We start from the raw sequence: 15924 nt of genomic DNA, 5'->3' as shown, positions 1-15924 counted from the left end.
TTTTTCATCCTATTCTGTAGCAGGTGAGTTCCCTTAGTGCTTATTTGGAAGCACCCCCTCAACCCAAACCATAGCTCGGTTATACCCTCTTTTTTTGCTTGCTCTTTTATTTCATAGCAACCATAATCGTACTTAGTTTTCATGCATTCTTCTACCTGCAGTTGTATTAGGTTTGCCAGCTCTCATCTGAACCATGGGCTGTAAATCATCATGTTTTCATTTATTTAGTGATCCAGGGTTGCCTCTTCTAGACAAGACCCACAACGATGATATAGACAGTCTTCAGCCATAAAACACAATATTGTCTATACTTGTGGATATAAAACTAGCAGAATACAAGGTCAAAAGAGAATTATCATAATCTGAAATTGGCCACGCTCTCTCCTTTGAGAGCATGCTTCTGGATATGTGCTTGCTTACACATATGAAAAAGCATCAGTTCGTGGAAAAGGCCAAAATCGAATATGCCATAATTGAAAAACCTTGTTAATATCAGGATTCTGTTATGGGAATTTTTAAAAACATTTAATACTATATTATTTTCATGCTTTAAAACAAACAAACCAAAAAAAAAAAGTTCAGGAAAAATGGCCATAGACACATTAGTTAATCAAAGAAATGAACAGGGAAAATCGAATCATAAGAGGATCATATTATGATATATAAGGACTTTTGATTGTTGAGTCCTACCCATTGTGTGGAGTGCATTTCTGAGATGGATCCCTTGTGGCTAATCTATTTAAAATTGATCTATAACCAGCAAGTGGTCATCTTATTTAATCTGTGGTTATAACAGAAGTTGCATTCACAAATGCTTTTAAAAGGGCAATTTTAAAAATAGGTTATATTTTTGTCAGATACAAGATTAGTCTTCAATTTGTCCACTTTGGCTACTCAGTCTTGAGTCATAAAAAGGGACTCAAATTCTAAGTTATATTTGTTTTTCTACTGCTCATTATCACTGATCATTTTTTACTCATCTTTTATTGATTGTAAAACAGACCAAAGGAAAACTGTTGGTTTCCATTATATGGACCTCATTTTTTAAAAATAATAATCTTATTGGAGAATTTTAGTGAGTGTGGATAGAAATAACTTGCTCTTTCATTAGTACCAAGCAATGGGTCTTACCAACTAGAACCCATTAAAAGAGAAGAGAAATATTGAACTTAAGTCCATTCACTGTATTTTGCTGGTCTTTTAACAAGTAAAAAGGTCCAGAAAAAAATTTTAGAGGATTACCAGGAATCTCAGCACACAGTATTACTATCAGTGAGGTCCCCTTGGAACCCAAAAGGCAGCCATATGTCTATGGATCTAAACACACCCCCAGAATGATGGAGCATTAGTCCTGGTAGGGACTTTGGTCATCATCTGGTTTAGAGACATAAACTAGTTGGTGTCCTAACCAGAGTTAAGAACCCTTGGGTCTCCTACCCCAGTTCACCCTGCATTCATCCCACTGCTCTATTTGCAAAGCTTTCCGTATCAACAATTAAATAAGTCCATTGCAATTATTTTCAGGCACATATGGCAGTTTTGCTAACACTACCTCAGTATCAATCGGTTTCTTTGGAACTGCCAGGACTGTATTTGGTTTATTTTTAAAGCCAAGCAGTTTTTTAAACCTTAAAATACTTCGTTTTCAAAACCTAAAATGCTCTTTATTTAGTCCGTGATGAATATTTGAATAGTGTTAAATTTATCATCCTGGCAGTACTCACATTGTACTTGTCCTCAATTGTGACTCATCAAAGAATGTTTTGATGTTGAGTCCTTGGCTAACAGATGGCTCCGTTGAGAGGAACTGAGGTAGTGAGTTACAAGGTCCAAGGAGAGAGACTTCTTACATAATTAGTCACTAGAAGGTGTTTGAATTTGTAAGAAAGCAGTCTTCTGCGATGGTGGGGAGTGGGCTTTGTACTAGGATAAAGGCCTCGTCATTTCCACTCTCTTCAGAGAATGGATGGAAGGCTCGACAGCAGTGTTGCCGGTATGCCCCGTGTGACTTGGGTTAACATGAGTGGCCAGCAGAGAGACGCAAAGTCCAGCCCTGGGATGTTCTGTGTCTACTGAGCCTGTCATCCTGCAAATCCTTGGTCACAGAGACCACCACTCAGGAAAGAACAGGCCCTCGAGCAACAGTGGTGTCAGTAAGAACTCGGTAACAGAGTGTGAACCGACAAAACCTGCTTTTAAAAAGCGTCACATCAGAGGCAACAGAAACATGCAAAACCTATGCCCTTCTTCCTCTTTCTTTCACCTTTTCCTTTTTCTTTTCCTTCCAAGATTACTTTTCCTTACCTTTTTACTTCGGTACATCAATGATACTCAAGCATGAGCAGCACTCAGCACATTATTCAGCATCTGTGTGCCAGCCTGTATTAACATGAGTCTGGCTAATTGAATATCCCTCTAATAGTCTGAATCTAGTGTCTGCACAAGTGAGTCATTCTTTGGAGTGCAGTGGCTTCTTTAATTTATGTAGAAAAAAAGGAACATACATTGTATCATAAATGGAATGACGAAAAATCTGATAAAAATGTCAAATCCTCTTAGACATACTCTAAAAATGATCATATCTATTCTAGAATATTCTAGACTCATCATATTCTAGAATATTTTCTATTCTAGACATAGCCTTAGTTTCTTCATCTATAAAATAGGATAATATATACCCCGTGGAGTTACACAAGAATTAAGCACAGTGTTTCGCTCACAGTAAGGATTCAGTAAATCTTTCCTGTGTTTAGAAAGAAAAGTAAACTAAGTAAGTAGGTGGTGATGTCTACTTGCTTGCTAGCACAGGAAACACTGGGAAAATGATAAGGAATCAAGGCAGACTGGTAGTGGTATTAATAATCACTGCGAAGAGGCTATTTTAAAAGGATGTTTGGCAAGAACGTGGCATTCAGCATCAGGTGGTCATGCTGTGACTGTACATCACTGGAGTGCTAGTTCGGTTTGGAGCTACAAGCCTTTAAAGCCCTGAGAGAACTAAATCGAGTTATACAAATGCCTGCGTGGCTTCTGGAAGGTCCATAAGGAACAGTGGAGAGAATCAAAGATTTGACATAGAAATCCTGGATGTGAACCTCTGCTCGGCACTTAAGGTGGCCCAGGGGTAATTTGGATTCCTACAATGCAGGAAATGTGGGTTCAGTCCCTAAGTTGGGAAGCTCCTCTGGAGAAGGAAATGGCAACCCACTCCAGTATTCTTGCCTAGGAAATCCCACGGACAGAGGAGCCTGGTGGGCTGCAGTCCATGGGATCACAAAAGAATCAGACATGACTCACCAGCTAAACAACAACAGCAAACTAGAAATTATCACAAATGCTTTAATTGGCAACACACAATCTCACTTAATTTTCATATCTATAAAGATTAAGGATAATTTAAAAATCTCTGATAATTTCTATAAATATGCACTTTGTAAATTGCAAAGCACTATATGAATCACTTTTTAAGGAGGTAATAGGGGAAGATATTTACTCCCCCCCAAAAAGGCTGACTAAACTCCTTCCTGATATTACAAGTAAAATAACAGATAAGGAGTAGATGATGGTAATTCTTGTTTTCATAGAGGGGAGAGTTGAAAGAAATGAATTGATAATAGTATAGTCCTAAAATTTATAGATTCATAATTTCCAGCCTTTGGGGAAGGAGACAAACACACACAAGTAAAGTGCTATGTAGCATCTTTAACAAATGAAAATGACTTCAAATGCATTTTATTTGATGCTTTGGAAAGTTGCCAAGTTCAGGTTCAGAGACCATAAGATAGGCAATTACATTTGGGAATGTTTTAGTTGACATGTGACCCAGGAATGGTATCATAGATTGAATGGCTTCTTGAGATTCCTTTGTTCAATCTATTTTTCTTAATTGAGCAGATGTTTCTAAGTAACTGAGATGCTGAAAACTTTGGAGCAGAAAATGTCATCTCATATCATGTGTATTTTAATTGGTTTGATTTCATTTAATTTTTTTTTTACACAAAACAGCTGAATTTAAAAGAACTAAAAATGAGGAGGAAAATTCTGATTTCCCTTCTGATGAGCTCTTTGTACAAGAGCTGATTCAGTCCCTTCAAGTATTAAGGGGAAAAAAATGTGTCTGGATTAAAACATTAAAAATAGAAACATAAATTCCAAAACTTAAGTCTCTTGAGTTATTTGACATTTGAAGTAATTTCCCCAAAGTAATTTCCTTTGTAAAGGTTTATAAATTTATGAGAGAAAATACCTTACCCTAGCTAGAGATTACTGTGTCAAATAAGAATAAACAGGGATTAGAGAAAACCAAGCATTAGTTTGGAAATAGATCTGCCCTGAGTGTGATGGGATCATATTCAGATTATTAAGTGAAATAGTGTGTGCTCTCCTTTCTTATCTAAAACTTGAATGAGTGTAGCTGCGAGTGACTTTCTGAAGACTCGTTGTTTGCATGTCCCAGTTACTTTTCCTTGTATCTTTGGTTTCTTTGTCGAGAACTTCCCCCCAAAATACACGAACTCCAAATGAACCCCAAGTTATCCATCTAAAATTCTGAAAACATTTGGATTCTCTTATATATCCAAGACCTCAGGAAAACACTCTTTGAAGCTGCCACCTTATTCTTGGTTATAACCAGAGTAGATACAGCCCATTGGAAAACAAGCAACATATAGAACAGAAAAATAATGTGTTCCTTTACCAAGAGATTGATTGCTTGCAAAATGTATTAAGAAGTTGTATGCTGAGCAAGACAAACCTCACTTAAGTTTCATGGTTTGCTGATCTACACACAAAAACAGCCCCTTTTGCAAAGCAGGTTCCTTCAGCAATTTTTCCATATCACTCTATGTACATACATATATATGTACATACGTACAAAAATAGAAATCAGACTTTCAGCCATTCACTGTAGAAAGCTCATAAGATCAACAGAAAATCCCTCATGATAACTGAATCTCCACTGGCTTTCTCTGCTTGGTCAAATGCTTAGCATTTTTGGTTTGAGATGATAACTTTATTTTGAGCCTGAGAGAGCAGTTGACTTGCCCTTGATCTAATGATACTGAGCAGCTGCCAAAGCCTGTTTTATATCCACGGGAGAAGACTGTCCCCTGAGAGGGGACACATAACCATGCACGTCTCTTTCAAGATGTCTCTTTGGGTACCATGTCAGGAAGTGACTTTCCAAGAGGAGGGAAGGATCTGTGTTTGGCTTTTTTTTATTATGCCTCTGTGCACAAAGGAGAGGCCGTGTTAAAAATCTGGGATTTTAAGAAAATTCTTATTACTTAATTTGCATTTACAGTGCACCTAAAGCTTGGGATAAAATTTTGGATTTTTTTTATTTTTAAGTAAAATATACCAAAGACAAATAAGTGGATTCTCATATACAATAAAATGACATTTTTTCCCTTCTAAGTTCCAGAATCAACAGGGACATGATTTGCAGCAGGAGATGCAGGAGGAGGAGGCATAGTCTCCTTGCTGCTGCTGCTGCTGCTGAGTCGCTTCAGTCATGTCCAGCTCTGTGCGACCCCATAGATGGCAGCCCACCAGGCTCCCCCGTCCCTGGGATTCTCCAGGCAAGAACACTGGAGTTGGTTGCCATTTCCTTCTCCAATACATGAAACTGAAAAGTGAAAGTAAAGCCGCTCAGTTGTGTCCGACTCGCAGCGACCCCATGGACTGCAGCCCACCAGGCTCCTCCGTCGATGGGATTTGCCAGGCAAGAGTACTGGAGTGCGTTGCAATTGTCCCCGTAGCTGATAACAATTATAGCTTCAATTTTCTGGTGATTTCTCATGTAAAATGCTTAGCAAGCTACCTAACACATTTAAGATTCTCAATAAATATCTGTTAAATGAATGAGTGCTAGGTGCTATGCTAAGTATTTTATATCATTTGTCACATTTAATTTCACATGAAGATGCATATATATCTTCATGATAAACATAAAAGACACTGAAACTTCATTTAAACAATTTACCCACTGTCACACAGCGACTGAGCATGGCAGCCAGGATTCCACACTAATCTGACTCCAAAACCTATACTTAATCACATCTACCTACCTCCCTACACGCATGCATACACACACACACACACACACACACACACACACACACACACACACAGTGTCTGAGTTCACTATCTTTTCAGATTGTCATGTTTCAGACTGTCTTATTGCCTTTCCTGTACTCTCCTTGTCAGATTTACTCAACACTATTTTATATGCATTTAATCTCATTTCAAGACATTCCCTAAACCAGACCCTGTTTTACAAGAAACTCCTTCCTTATTCTGGGAATTGTTCTTCCCGTTATTTGTGGAGCATCTTAAATTATATTATCCCAGAAAGTCTTTCCTGAGTATTTTGTATTTTCCCTGAGCCTACAACATACTGAACTGTTACTATTAGTCGCTCAGTCGTGTCCAACTCTCTGTGACCCCATGATCTGTAGCCTGCCAGGCTCCTCTGACAATGGGATTTCCCAGGCAAGAATACTGGAGCAGGTTGCCCTTTCCTTCTCCAAGGGATCTTCCAGACCCAGGGATTGAACCCGGGTCTCCTGCATTGCACGCAGATTCTTTACTGTCTGAGCCACCAGGGAAGCCCTACAACATACACAACTCCTTTTTCATTTATCCAACATATTCATTTTTTCATAACTAGAAGGAACTTCAGCAATCATCTAATCCTGATTCCTGATCAGTTTGTCCAGCTTTGCTTACACCATGCCTCTGAGACAGGAGGACTCTACATCTGCTTAGTTACTGCCATAGAGGTGAGCTCGGTGTGGTCGAGACTACCTGGGAGAATAGCAGGGGAATACTGAGAGAGGTTCCAGTGTAGATGAGATAAAATTAACCCATGTCTCTTGCACAGCATTCACGGAGTACCCACCACGGTCAGGGCTTTAGGGCTTCCAGGCTTTAGGGTGGGCAAACAGTGAGTGGGACACAGTCCCCACCCCCAAGAAACATAATTTAATGATTATTCCTTGTGGGGTAATGAGCCTACTGCATGAATGTCTGTCCAAAAAAAAAAAAAAACATGAGTTTAGAGACAAATGTTTTGAGCCTTTAAAGGAAGGAAATATGATTGACATTCGGAAGGAATTTGAAAAGACTTCATGAAGAAAGGTAAATTCATGTTAGGCCTAGCAGGATGGTAGGAACAGTCTTGTTAACGGGACCCTGCCAGACAAGCCTATTTCATCTAGCCAAGGGAAGGCGGATGTGGCCGGTGCCAAGCTCAATAGAAAAGAGGTGCTACAGGAATGCAAGGAAAATGTCATAGTTGTCATTCAGATATGGCAAGCCAGGATGAGTCACCTCCCCTTCCCCACACACATTGTCACCCAACACATATTTTGGGATGGCGTCGGGGTGAGTAAAAAGCAGCACTGTGTACCTTTTGGAATCATTCTTTGGCCTACCCTTTAATATTACTCATCTTACTTTGGCCCCCAGATTCTCACTTCGTCCTCTCACTCAGCCCCTGTGTTTGGGATAAGGAATCACATGGGGCAGCTGAATAATTTGGGGTCTGTAAGGCAACCATTGAGTCACTGTCTCCCACAGTGCTTGGGTAAGCCAGGGGCCATGCCGTTCGCATTGATGATCTTGCTCATCTGCCTTGGGCTTCAGCCTCCAGCAGACCTCCGTCTCATCAGTGGACAGACGGAGGTGTCTCTGGCCCAGAAGAAGGTCCTGGATCACCGTCCGTGTGGTTCTGTGCCTGTCCCCGTGACAGCACGGGAGCAGAAAGGGATAAGAAGTGCACAAGCTGAATAGCCCTCTTCCTGGTGATATTTAATTGAATCTGGGCACTAACCAGGCTTGGCTGAGGAGCTTGCTTCCCATCGCAAGCCGCTCAGCTCTGCCAGATTGCTTCTGTAATGATCATTCCACTGAGGTAGCCCAGAACTTTTCTAGAGAACGAGTCCTTGGGTGAGGATCAAGAAACCTGGGAACTGATTTCAATCATGTCACAAAGTTTAGAAAGTATTAGTTGCTCAGTTGTGTCTGACGGTTTGTGATCCCATGGACTGTAGCCTGCCAGGTTCCTCTGTCCATGGAATTCTCCAGACAAGAATACTAGAGTGGGTAGCCATTCCCTTCTCCATGGGATCTTCCTGGCCCAGGGATCAAACCCAGGTCTCCTGCATTGCAGGCAGATCCTTTACCACCGGAGCCCAAGTCACTTCATTTCTGTCAGTTACATTTTCTTCATTTATAAATTAGGAAGAATGCCCACCTTGCCAGTCGCCATGAATTTTTTCATGAGACTGTAAAACCACATAATAGCTGAGAATGCCCTTTGAAAGATTAAATATGTGCTGAATATTGCTATTACTGGAGTCTTACTGTTAACACACCTAAGTGCAAATAACACACCCATGCAGGTAACAAACGAAAGGCACAATGTGGAAACTTGCTAAGCTGTCTTTCTGTTTACACAGGAGTGTAAATTGTAACTAAGGTGTGAGGTTCTTGTTGTTGTTGTTATTGGCAGGGAAAGTTGAAGATGAAATGGGAGGGAAATGGGTGTGAAGAGCAGGTACGTAGGAAGCAAAGAAGAATCTACAAGGCTTGGTGAGCAGCGTGGTCTGTGGTGTTAATGAGGGATGTCAGTCGCGTAGAACAAAGTGTCTGCAGTATAGACCAAAGGAGTAGAGGTTCTCCATTTGTGTTTCCCTGTTGCTCTCTGACCAAGCCTTCTCACTGCTGATCTTTAGGTTGTGGCATAGAAGTGGCACTTACTTCCTAGGTGTGCTTGCCTCTGCCACCAAGGACTGAGTGTTACTTGGATGGGTGGCAAGGGCGATGCTACCAGAGAGAAGCCCAGAAAGCAGGAGCGAGGACTTATGTAGGGAGTTGGGGTGCTTTGCTGGGTCTTTGTTTTGGCATGAGGGCTCTCTGTTGTGGTACACGGGTTCTCTAGTTGCACCACAGCACATGGGATCTTAGTCCCCAGGCCAAGGATCGAACCTGTGTCCCCTGCCTTGGAAGGTGGATTCTTAACTACTGGTCCACCAGGGAAGGCCCGGAGCGAGGCTTTTAATGCAGCCGTCCCATCCCTTCTCCATTACTCTACCTCGGCAGGGTCCGGAGTTGTGCTTCCCTGGGAATGCTCTGAGAATGCTTTAGCAGAAACCGAGACTGGGCTCTGCCTCATGGCCCAAAGCAGGACAGCAGTAGAGAAGAAAGTCATTCCTGAGACCACAGGACAGAGGCTCCATGGAACTTCTCAGGGTCTAGCCCCTGGCTTCCAGGGTTCCCCAGCAGCAGCAGGCAGAGACCCATCTTCCTGATCTAGGTGACTTCCCAAGACCAGATTTAACGTGCTTCTCAGCGGCCCTTTCTTTCTTCATTCTGCTTTCTGCTGACCTCCAGTTTTCCTCAAGGAGGCAAGTAAACTATTTTTCAACTCCATCCACTTCTCCCGCTCACCCCTCTTCCCTGATGGATTGTCCAGGTTCCAGCTGCCTCCAGCAGCCTCCGACTGAGGTGCACCCTGCCACATGTGTCCCTTTGACCATCCTGATGAAAGAGGACCCAGCTCAGAGGTTGCAGGCTCCCTTTATTTGCATAGAACATTTTCCTGAGGCATTTCAGGAAAGTGCAGTCCTCATTCCTGAAAGCTTTTCTGCAATGCTGAAGCCTGGGTCACCAGGCGTTCCCTCTGCATGATGGCTGCACTCCCAGACCATCCAAAATGCAGCAGTGCACTGAGAGAGACAGACTGCTGAGGTAGTTTTGGTTTGCCATACCCTGATAAGGAGATTTCATTCCCTCCTTGCTGGCCGAGTTATAGAGTCATTACATAAGTACTGCTGTGACGCTGGGTGCAATCTCATTTAAAAAAAAAAAAAAACTGTATAAAGAACAATTGAGTTGTGGTGGAGAATATTCGTTTTATTCCAGTTGACTCTGATCCATGTAATAGAGCATTAGCCTGAGCACGAATGCCGATGATTCTCTGGCTTCCTGATGAAATGTCTTTGGAATATATATTTAGTGCAGCTCACGCTTATGTGGGGCATGAGAGAGAGTCAGATTTTCCCACCTGGGGAGGAAGTTGCTCGCTGTGCTGAGCAGATTGTTGCTTGATCCTCCTCCTCCCCGCAGAGCCGCTTGGCCAGCTGGGACAGGACGACCACGCAGCGGCTCTGAACCACTCACACGCATAGATGGATGCCCTGGTGAACTTGGGCCTGGACAAGTGTGCCGTCATCACAGTTCAGCCTTCCCTCTAGGATGGGAGAGAGGCCGGCCGGGAGAGAATCCATCACGGGTTAGTGTTGATTTTCAAAGAGGTATAGTGGGCAGGCTCTTTTTTAGTACAAGAATGTTCTTGGTTGATGGCCTGTGAATTATCCCTACTGCATACCACTCACCATAACAAACAAGAGCCATTCTAGGACCTCCCTGGTGATCCAGTGGTTAGGAATCCACCTGCTGATGCAGGGGACATGGGTTCCATCCCCAGTCCTGGAAAATCCCACATGCCTCGGGGCAACTAAGCCACAGCAGTGAGAAGCCCAAACACCGAAACTGGACAGCAGCCCCCACTTGCCACAACTAGAGAAAGCCGGTGTGCAGCAACAAAGACCCAACACAGCCCAAAATAATTAAAAAAAAAAAAAAGAGCTATTCTACATAGTTTTCTGATATGGCAGCCTAATACTCAAAAGCACTGAGGAGCAACAATATCCAATATATTTGTACCCTCTCCTGTGTGTGACATGCTTTAAGAACTGAGTTGCCTGTGTTTAATTATCTAGGGCCCCAACCATCTAATACCTGAAGTCTGAGAGCACTATGAATTCTTTTACTTTAAATATTTTTCATCACACAAAAAGTCAACCTCATGGAACATTTAGAAATTATGAGAAAAGCTCTCAACTTCAGCATTTTAAAACACTGATATAATTTGCTCTTACTTCCTTCTAGTCTGCTTTCATCTTCGTTCTTGTACATGTAATCAGAATGCTCTATATTGTTAACCTTTTCCCTTGCACAGGTCGCCAGATGGCCCCACTTGAATTTTATCTGGTCACATGCCATGTTTAAAGGAAAGAAACTAAGGTTCCTCAGTCTCTGTTTATATGAAGAGCATTATATCGTAGCATGTATATCCCTCTTGTTCAAAATCAGTGTCACTTGGTCCATAATCAAAGTACCAAAAAGGCAGTTAGGGGAGCATTCTGCTAAGCACCCAGCTCCCCTCTGGTTATGAAAATAGCTGAGCAAGGCAGCTGGAGAGAACCATCAAGAATCTGGAGTTTGCTGTCGCTGGCACAGATGCCCCAGCTGTGCCTGTTGGTCAAGATCTCTTCATCATCTCAGGATGCCAGGTTCCAAGCTGAGCTTGCTCTGGGGAGGGTGGGGGTGGGGGGAACAACTCAGCTCCATCAGATGAAAATGCTTGGCCTCTGCCTCTGTCATTTAGGAGCTGCAGGTGACTGAGGCTAAGAAGCACAGTTGATGCCTCTCTTACTGTGACCCTGCCAAGAGGGTTGTGTGTGTGTGTGTGTGTGTGTGCGCATGTGCCCGCACACTTCTGTCCCCAGGCATGCCTGAGACAGCTGAGAGAGAGGGCACAGATCCATCACCAGGGACCTGTTGTCAGCATCTGTCCTGGTGTAGTTCAGGCATAGGTGTTCATCTGCACGGATGCATCTTTTAAAGGGTGAAGCCAGTGTCTGTCCCCAGACTAAGAAGACTTGCTGTCCTTTTTCTTGAGAATGGGAGTGGGTGTAGGATCTCATTCAAGGAGGACGTGCCCCTCCCTGGTCACATGCTCCTCCTGCCCTCACCCCTCCAGCCTCCCTATCCTGCAGAAGGTTCTGGACCCTGTGTGCTCAAGGAGATCTGAGGGGCTTTCTGCAGGGGCTGCATCAGCTGCTGCTACCTCTGCAGGAAGGGTTGAGACCCCTGAGCAGTGTGGGGATGTTGGTCATCAGAACCTGCAGTATAAGATGGCCTCCTAGCCCTCTGTACACCAGAGGGGAAGAAGGAAGCAGTTAAAGACACTGAGGCATCCTCGCGTGGAGCAGCTCATCGTCACAACGGCCAATACAGGTTCCAAAGCGCCTGGGCCTCCCTGCCAAGCTGTGGTCTCCACGCAGCATGCAGCTGTATTCTTTCTTTCCTCATCTTTGTTTTTCTTACAAGTAAGCAGAGCTCCCTGAAGTGCACTCACTTTCCAAACATGTACATGACAGGATGTGAGCGATCACTTGTCTGTAATGGATCCGTATGTCCAAGCTATTTTCCTTGTGTATCACGCTATTCAATTTAGGACTCCTAATGCATGATTCATGTATGCTTAAACAGTCATTGTCTAATCAGCCTGTTTCACCTTTGGGACGCGAGTGAGTATTCAAAACAGATGTACAGAAGACGCCATCAGCATGTGCAGAGTAATCCCACAACTCCAGCGTTGTACAAGGATTGAACATCCTGAAACTCAAATGATGCCCATCCAGAGCTATGATTTCCACTGAGCTGCAGTGTCTTCTCAGTTTGCAGAACCATTTGTTTAATTCAGTATTTCCTGAACATCTACTGGACAAGGCCCCACGAGTTGTAGAAAGGGGACTGGATGTGGGCCCTACTACAGGGAGCTTATAGTCTAGTGGGACATGGAATATGTTTATGAATAGTTACAGCACTGGGTGGAAGGTTAGAAGGAGGACCTTAAGACCGATTTAAAGAAGGAAAGGCCATTGTGAAGGGGCCTCGCGTGGACCATGAGTGTGTGGATGGGCCTGAGGGGAAGAAGGCAGGGAGTAAGGAGCTTGCAGTTACCGGGAGCAAGCAAGTTACACAGAGCTTGTCAGGAGTCCTGTGGGGGCTGTGCGAGGCCCAAGTCGCCCACACAAGCATGAGGAGGTGAGCTCACTCTGGGGCCGGCAGCGCCCCCACCTGTGAGCCTCCTGGAGTCCTTGCCCTGCAGGCTTTGCTCCCAGCGCTGCAGCCCTGCGCAGCTTGCTGCTGCTCTGGGCCTGTAAGACTGTGAAGCCAGAGGAGTGTCCCCAAATTCTAGATATTTATTTACAAAAATGTGATTTGAACCTAATGATCTGTGGGCAGATGGCAAATAGGAAGGAAACTAAGGTGGCTGACTCTGAACATTTCAGTCATTTTCATTTCATCTCATTTGCAGACCGTCCAGGGCCTTAGAGGATGTGCATGTGACCCATCACAGAGTCCGAACCCTTCACATGGGTCAATGCCTGAAAAATGGATGAGGACTCTCACTCTAAGGGATGTTAGTGAAGGGACAGTGTCGGGCCTGTCCTTTGCTGAGAATTCTTAGAACTGCTTGCACATAAATAGAACCTGAAGAAACGGAAACTTGGCTTGAAGATGTCTTATAGGGAGAGAGTATTGGTATGTGTGTGTATTTATGCATACTTCAAAAAAAAATGACACCCTCTTTCTGGAAACTGCTTTAGAAGTTAGGCTCATAATTGCTACATGATTCAACCACCAAATTACTGAAACGTTCCCCTCAAGGAGTATTTGACATTTTGTAGAAATTTTAATAGACTGAAGTGAATATGTCAAAAATTCAAACATTTTAAATTCTTTCACTTATTCATACTTGACTTTAGAAGGAAGAAGAGCTTCCAGTAGATTTCTTTTTTTTTTTTTTTTCCTTGACTTAAAAATAATGGTGGGGGTCAGAGACTCACCTCCAGGAGGACTCAGGACTTCTGCCATGATGTCCTAACAGACTTCCCAGGTGGCAGCCAGGTGTTAAAGTACCACACATTCTCAGTCCCTTTTTAGCCTGTCAACCAATTTTTGGTTATTTTAGAAAATGCCATATGGCACGGTGATTATGTATTTGGGTTCTATAGTTAAACTGCCTGATTGCAGCTACCAGCTCAGTCACTGACTGTGTACTAATCATCACGTCACCAACCTTCCCTGTGCCTTAGCTTTTCCGTCTGTTTAATGGGCTTGATAATAATGCCTCTCTTACGGTTGCCATGACGATGAAGCAGTACTTGTGAAATGCCTAATGCGGGGCCTGACACATAACACTCGGTCAGAGCTGGCTTTCTTTGTGCTTCCCTCCCCGCCTCTCTTACTTATCCACCTGCAGGAGGATAAAAATGAGATGGCGGCTATTTGAAGAGCATCAGCCTGGCCGCTTTTTCGCTTTTGCTAACAGCTGGGGTCGAGGGCTTTGACATGTGGTTCGGGTTTGAGTTGTCTCCTAATTTTCAACTATCCCAGCTGCCTCTGTCTCATCAACAAGAAAATTTAATTTATCAAAAACTTTAACTCCCCCAGGACAACTCTCTCTCTCTCTCTGGCATAACGTGCAGCTGAGCTTTCTCCCTGGATCTGAGGTCTCTGCTGCCCCTGCCTTTCTGAATTGCTCTGTAAGTGATTCAGCTCACCAGTTCCCTTGACTCCGTCTCCATCATCCTTCATCATTTGTTTATTCTTCTTCCTCTTTTTCATGCCTTCTTCATTCCTGGAAACCTCCTTAAAACCAGAGATCATAAAAACCATCGTTTTAAAATCGGAATTTTAAATTTCGAATGGATTTTCTTTTGTAAATTGCTTCTTAGCACCCAACACCTAAACTCCATGGGAAAGCAGTTCTAACTGTCATATTTTGCCCAACTTGAAGTTGTCAGCATGAAATCGAGATGACAGCTTTTAAATATGTGGAGTTTGGAACACAGTATAAATGGAAATTTTTGTAGCCATGCGTGGCTTTTTGTAATCTACCAGTAGTATATTTCCAAGCTAATATTCTTCACACATATGCTCAGATCCAAGATAAATATCCAGCAGCCATCCCTGTGGAAGGCTTGCTAAAAATGAATCATTCAAGACATTTATGCCAGGAAATTTAGATTTTAAAGCGTATCATACAATAAAACAAAAGTCACTTAAGTACCAGTGTTCATTAAATTCTACTCAAGTGATACATTTAAAAGCAGTCACTTCTATAGATAGTTTTTGTTTTCTTTTGGACTTCACCCCAAATTGACAAGATGGTTATAAATTTAAAAACTTGTCCTCTTTAGCATGTGGTGAACCAGGAGAAGTAGTTTAACTACCATTTGAAATGGTGTCATTCAGTATTTGAAAGACCGAAATTTCCTATGAGACTTCCAAAGTATCTACTTTAATTAGCTTTAGTGCATAAATTAATCAAGTCACCACCCAGAGTACCTCTGTCTTTAAAAATGAGCTGGGAGAGAGTTTGAGGCACAGAGAGGCGGCTGTGTGACCACCCTGTGGGCATGAAGGGGAGCGACGGGAACAGGATGAACCCAAGAGCCTCGTCAGCCCCTCCGTCCCTGCCTCATGGAGCAGGACTCTTCCTTTAAAAAACCTCTTCCCTCTGCTGCCCCAGCACCCAGACCTTCCTTTGGAGCCCAGCACAACCCAGCCTCTACTCCGTGTCCCCTTCCCACCAGCTCCCAGACGTATCTTTCATGTTTTCTCTTGCATCTTATATTAATACATTAGTGACATCGGAGAGGCTGTGGGCTAGGACAAAGGAGAGCAAACAGGGGCTCTGAGCCTGAAGTTCCTCATCTGAAAGATGGAGAGGATTAGAAATGGTATGTGCGCATACAGTGCCTGGCACATGGTTAGCTCAGACCCTGTCGCCCTAAAATGCTCCCCTTTCCTTCCTGTTCTTTCCATGTCTATGAATATGCAACTGTGACAGGAGAAAGCTATTAAATGATAACTATTTACAGTCATGCTACACACCCACACACACAGACACACCCCACCACACCACGAGGACGAGCACCCTGCGGTTGAAAAGCTGGACTGCACTGACTTTGCTGTGATGAGCAGAGAACTGGATAGAGCTGCAGATTTGAAGCAGTTGAGAGCTTTACCTCCAAAAGAGAGAGAAGGGAAAGGGGGCTA

General features: G+C 43.3%; 1 protein-coding gene across 7 annotated transcripts in view; it reads left to right on the top strand.

Annotated features, from left to right (window-relative positions):
* The window catches only part of FRMD5 (FERM domain containing 5), a 321775-nt gene that overhangs the window by 238399 nt on the left and 67452 nt on the right, over positions 1-15924 (top strand). The gene's annotated exons all lie outside the window — the stretch shown is intronic.

Source organism: Bos taurus, chromosome 21 (genome assembly GCF_002263795.3).
Source record: "Bos taurus isolate L1 Dominette 01449 registration number 42190680 breed Hereford chromosome 21, ARS-UCD2.0, whole genome shotgun sequence".
NCBI classification, from domain to species: Eukaryota; Metazoa; Chordata; class Mammalia; order Artiodactyla; family Bovidae; genus Bos; species Bos taurus.
This window is presented reverse-complemented; position numbering and strand designations above follow the sequence as displayed.